Raw genomic sequence first — 6,000 nt, forward strand, 5'->3', positions numbered from 1 at the left:
ATCCCTGAGTGTTAATTGATCTAGAAACACATTAATATAAATAACAATATCAAAACGAAAGGGAAATTTAATGACAAAAAAAAAGTTTAAAATATTGGGTTAATGACTCGTTTTACTTATATACTAGCTGGAGGTAGCAAGTCAACAATCTGAGAAAAAAAATCCATCAACATCAAAAGATATAATTTTTAAACCCGATCTGGTTTAAGGTCAGGTTTTGAGTTTTGACCGAATTAATTTTTTTTAAAATCAAAATGATATTATTTTAGTAAAAAAACAAAAATTAATGAATTGTAATTGAATTTTTAACCGGATCAACTGTATTTTTTTTTCTATTTTTTATTTAATCCAATCCAGTTCCAGTCTTGATTTCAGGAAGAAATAGTAGCAGAGCAGTTAAAAAGAGGCCATTGATGACAGATTCCAGACAAATTGAGCTTTTGTACTGACGATCAAATTATTATTATTTTTTAACTTAAAAACACAGTAAATTACAATCAAGAGAGAGTTTCTTAGAAGTATAGATGGATCTTTCTTGTACTCTTCTACTTCCTTCATTTGCTTTCTCTCTCGCTGGGAAATTAGAAAGAAAAATAATAAGCAAATATAAAATATTTAAGATAGAGAATTTACGTGTAGAGAAATAGAGAACGTGGCCTTTTTTATATTAAAAATATTAAAAAATTAAGATTTAAGAGTGTTTTTTTTTTTTTGCAAAATTATACATTATAATATTTACAATGTTAATTATAATACCATAATAATATTTATAATATTAATAATAATATAAAACTTGCATGATGCAAGTTTAAGTAGGTTTGACTACAACATCAAAACCTAGAGCTTTAGATGTGAGTCTAATTGTAAAGTTGTATCATAAAAATATGATAACTAAATAAAAAAAATTAATATTACATAATGAAATTAAACAAAAAAAAAGATTAATTGAAAATAAAAAAACAAAAAAACAACAACAAAGCAAAGCATTATTTCAATGAATAATACTTTGCGAGGAGGGGTACAGTAAAATTCTCTCATGAGATCACAATAATCTAACGAGAAGTAAACAAAATAAATCATAAAGATTAATTCTTAATCTAATCGATATTAAAATATAAAATTGAAAGAAAAAAAACCACTTAAGAAAAACAACTATGAATCAACTGATTTAACCCGTCAAACCTAGAATCCATGTCATGAGAGGGTGATAGCTAAATGGAAAAAAAATTTAATATTAACAAACTAAATTAAACAAAAAGAAAAGATTAATTAAAAAGAAAAAAACCTATAACTAATAATATTTTTTCAAATTTACTAATTATTATATTAGCAATATTCATTATAATAAAAATAATAATATTAAATTTACAAGACCCAAGTTTAAGTGGGTCTGACTTCAACGCCAAGTCCAAGAGCCTTGAGTTTGGCTGCAACACCAAACCCAAGAGCCTTGGATATGGGTTTAACTGTAAGGTCGTGATAACTAAATAAAAATAAATAAATTAAAAAAATAATATTAAAAAAATAATTATTAAGAAAAAAACAAAGCAAAGCACTATTCCAGTAAATAGTACTTGCGATGAGGGGTACAATAAAATCCCCTCATGAGATTACGATAATATAATGAAAGGTAAATAAAACAAATTATGAAATTTAATTATTAATCAAATCAATATTAAAAGATGAAACTAAAAGAAAAAAAAACCTTAATCAACTGAGTTAACCCGTCAAATCAGGTTAATTCGTCAAACCTAAAATCCGTGTCACGAGAGTGTGATAATTAAATGGAAAAAAATTAATATTAACAAACTAAATTAAACAAAAAAAAAGATCAACTAAAAAAAGAAAAAGAAAAAAGAAACAAAAAAATATAACTAAAAGGCATCCGCCTTTCACTGTAGATTTGCATGGTGCAATTCATAGTAAAAAATTGACCTTTTTTGGTTATAGTTACAGTATTAAAAGATGAAATTAGAAGAAAAAAACTATTGAAGAAAAAGAAAAAAATATGAATCAATTGGTTAACCCGTCAAATTTGTAATTCATGTCATGAGAGTGTAATAACTAGATAGAAAAAAATTTAATATTAATGAACTAAATTAAACAAAAAAAATTAATAAAAAAAAGAAAAAAATATAAATCAATTAAGTTAACCCGTTAAATCAGGTTAATCAATTAAATCTGAAATTTGTATTATAAAAGTTTGATAATTAAATAAAAAAATATAATATTAAAAAATTAAAAAAAACTATAGGCATCTCCTTTTAGTTTAGTGTGATATATATATATATATATATATATATATATATATATATATATATAAAGAGAGAGAGAGAGAGGGGCTGTGCCTCTATTTTTGTTAACCAGGAGTTTACATATTATCTATGCAATTAAATAATTAAAAATAGATTAATTACATGTATTAACCCTATATTTTTACTATTTAACCATTTTATCATTGCGCATAATTTTTATAAATTCTAACACTAAGTGTTTATACAAGATAAATAAATATATACAAATAACAGGATTAAAAAAAGAGAAATAAATTATAGAAAAAGTTTTAAATGAAAATAAAAAAGAAACTGAATAAAAATAAATTAGGGTTTAAGCGGGAAGAATTTATTGTTATTAACAAGCTGTTTGTTTTATAAAATTTAAATTTTTTTAAAAAAATTAATTTTTTTATTAAAAAAATTTATTAACAAAAAATATTTTTTAATAAAACAAATTGGTTTAGTTTATAATTTTTTTTATTTAAAAATTATGAAAATTTTAAAAATATCTTATTATTTATTAATTATATTAAATTTGATATTCAATCTTTTAATTACTATATATTTTATTTTATTTATTTTAATTTGAATTTCATCTTTTAAAATTTAATTTAATTTAATTTTTATATAAATTTTGATCTTAATTTTTCTTATCATTTATTTTTCTCTATTTTTGTAACTTCAATTTTTTATCTATCATATCTCTTTTATATTATTTTATATTTATTTTTATTTTAAATAGTTTTTTTAATTTTTTTAATTTTAATTTTTTTTATCCATCGGGTTTCATCTTTATTATTTTAATTGTTGATATCGGCGGCAGCAATGGATTTCAGTCCGCTCTCAGACGCTTCAGCTTCCACATCCTACGAAAAGATCGCTGATATCTGTGATGAACTTATGCTCAAGGTTTTATTTCTTTATTTATTAAATATATTGTTAATTTTTTTGTTCTTCTTCTGTAAATTAAGTTAAAATAAATAATTTCTGTTAATTAAATCGACCAGGCTGCCGCAGAACTGGAGGAGGCTCCATTGCCTTTTGCTATCCATCTTCTCTCCCATATTTATGCCAACGGTATGTATGTTTTCTTTCTTTTTTTGAGTTTTGAATTCGTTTAATTAATTAATTTTAATTAGATTTGATCTGGTGTAAAAATCTACAGTAACAGCGCAAGATTTCTGTGGAAATCAATACCGTCAACGGTGAAAGATAAGCAACCAGAAGTGGCTGTGGCATGGAGAATTGGTCAGGGGTTATGGACGCGTTACTATGCAGCTGTGCATGAGACCATCCGTGCTTTTCATTGGTCTCAACAAGCTCAATCGCTTGTTGCTGCTTTCTCAGGCAAGTTTTTTTTCCCTCTTGAATTGTATGCTAATTTGAGCTAGCTAGCTAGCCAGCTAACATGTTTGTTATGGATTCATTTAGCTATATAGGGCACGATCGCGCCTCCATTAAGATGAAGGGTTTAGCTTTAGGTTATTTAGATTGTTTGTTTGCTTAGCCAATTTGGTATTTGAGTTTTAGGCTGCAGTATATTGGAGAGGTATGCTCTTTCCTTTAATGAGTAGAAAAATGATATGTTTGGATTCAGGGAAGTCAATGGAGGTTGGTAAATTTCATTGAAATATTCATATGCGCTTACAAATGCAAAAATATCAAACTTTAAGAGTAGTGTTTATTCATACTCGTGGTGCTATTTTTTTTTTTTTAAATGGATGCTTTGAAACAATGGTGTCTGCTATCAAACACCTTTTTTAATGGAAATAACATGAACAAGCTATGGAACTGGTGCATCTAGAATTCAGAAAGTATTCATCTTCTATAATTTCATTGTAGAAATGTGTCCTCAGATGTACTGGATCTGTTCTGTTCAGAAGTCATCAGCCAATTTATTTGCTGCAGTCTTTGATTTTGATATCATAACACGGTAAACAATCTTTGTTTTCACAGAGATTTACACCGAGAGGATGTTTCAGCTTTTGCTTTCTGCTTATTCAACAGTAGGCATCTAAGATACAGCTCTCTTTCTGGGAATGAATGAAGATGATGCTGCAAGTTGTAAGATTCTGATACTCCATTCTCACTTGTTTTTTCTGTTATGAGATGTCAATATTGATGAGTAGTGACTCTCGTGCTTTGGCGCTTTAAGTCATACAGGAGTGGGATTAGTGCTTAGTTTCAACAATTTAGCTTCTCCATGGTAAAAGAAGAGACAATAGAACAAATAGAATTACCACCAACGATAAAACCATGATAACAATACAGGAGAAAGTGAGAAGTGCTTTCAAAAGCATCACGATTATTGGGCCAAACAGAAGCTGACAAGCACTGATCAGTGTCTGACTAGAGATGACTAGGGGAGTTTCAAAGGATGTCCCAACGATCTTTAAAGCGAATGCTCAACCAAAGAAAGCCTTTCCACAGGAAGTTCAATTTGAAAAAGAAGAGATGAACTTCTCCAGATCTCCAATTGGGAGCCAATGGCTTTATGGTTTTCAGATTAGCACAAAATGACAAAACCCTGGATCTCTTGCAATGTCAAAAAGGGCGAGTACAGCAGAAAAACGGTTTTGGGCCTGCGGATTATGGTAGCTTCTACAGAAATCATCAAATCATGACCTTTCCATACATATGGTGCAGGTTTAATTTTTTGAAAACATTATTTCAAGCAAAGCTTCTGTCCTAAATAGTTTAGTAATCAGTTGATTCCCTTGCAGTTACAACATCAATAGAGTTTGATTGTTGTGAACATGATAAGAGCTCAGGATAGTTAAGACATTTTGTCTTTTACCTATTGGTTTCTGGCATAACAAACTCGGACACGGTCTAAACTCAATGTATGTATTCATGTAGCTATCAATCTATCCATCTTTCTGTCCATGTATGTAATGCATGTGTGTGCACTGTATGTTAGATTGTTGTATGCATTTGTCTAATGCATACATGCTATGCTTTCAACAGGGTTTTTGTTTTCGTCTGCAGATGTAATGCAGCAAGGTTGGGCTGTCGATCGTGCTTCTCGAATGCTTATCGTGAAAAAGCAGCCTGTAACAGAGCAGAAACTGGATCCCAGTAAACTACAGCGCTTGACAGAATATGTGCTCCACTTAGAGCATTAATAGAACTCTAAAACACTACCAACTTCTCCTGAAAGTCTTCATATTCTGATCACTGGTTGTGATGAGTAAAATCTTTTGAGGATGCACAGTGCTTGAATGTGCAGCAAGGAAGCTGAAAGAACTGGTTTGCCTTCTAATTGGGGGGCTTCCTTTGGTTGTTTTTGCATTGATACAGAGTGAGTGAAAAATTTAGGAGATGAGCAACATGTTTCTTGGAATCATCTGGCTGGTATCTACTATCTACCCCTTAGTAGGTTGACTAGGAAAATTCTGGTTTCTCGAGCATGGTTTGAACCGGGTTCTTTTTGTAGTTTAAATAAATAAGATATTAATTTGATAAAATTTAATTGATTTAGTTAAATTTTCTTTGAGGGTGCTTGGCAGTGTGGTAGCGGTTGCTTTTCAAATAACTTTTTGTGCCAAAATGCATGCCAATGATGTTTTTTTATTTTTTAAAATCATTTTTTATATCAACACATCAAAACGATCCAAAACGTACAAATCATATTAAATTTTAGCAAAAAAAATTAATTTTTTTGGGAACGTGGTTTGCACCGCGTTCCCAAACATGTTCTTAGTGACCCGGTTAAATCCAAAAC

General features: G+C 28.9%; 1 pseudogene; it reads left to right on the plus strand.

Annotated features, from left to right (window-relative positions):
* Positions 1–3,048: 3,048 nt before the first annotated feature.
* On the plus strand, positions 3,049–5,772 carry LOC133701000 (COP9 signalosome complex subunit 8-like; annotated as a pseudogene).
* The last annotated feature ends 228 nt before the right edge of the window (positions 5,773–6,000 follow it).

The sequence above is a fragment of the Populus nigra genome, chromosome 8, assembly GCF_951802175.1.
Source record: "Populus nigra chromosome 8, ddPopNigr1.1, whole genome shotgun sequence".
NCBI classification, from domain to species: Eukaryota; Viridiplantae; Streptophyta; class Magnoliopsida; order Malpighiales; family Salicaceae; genus Populus; species Populus nigra.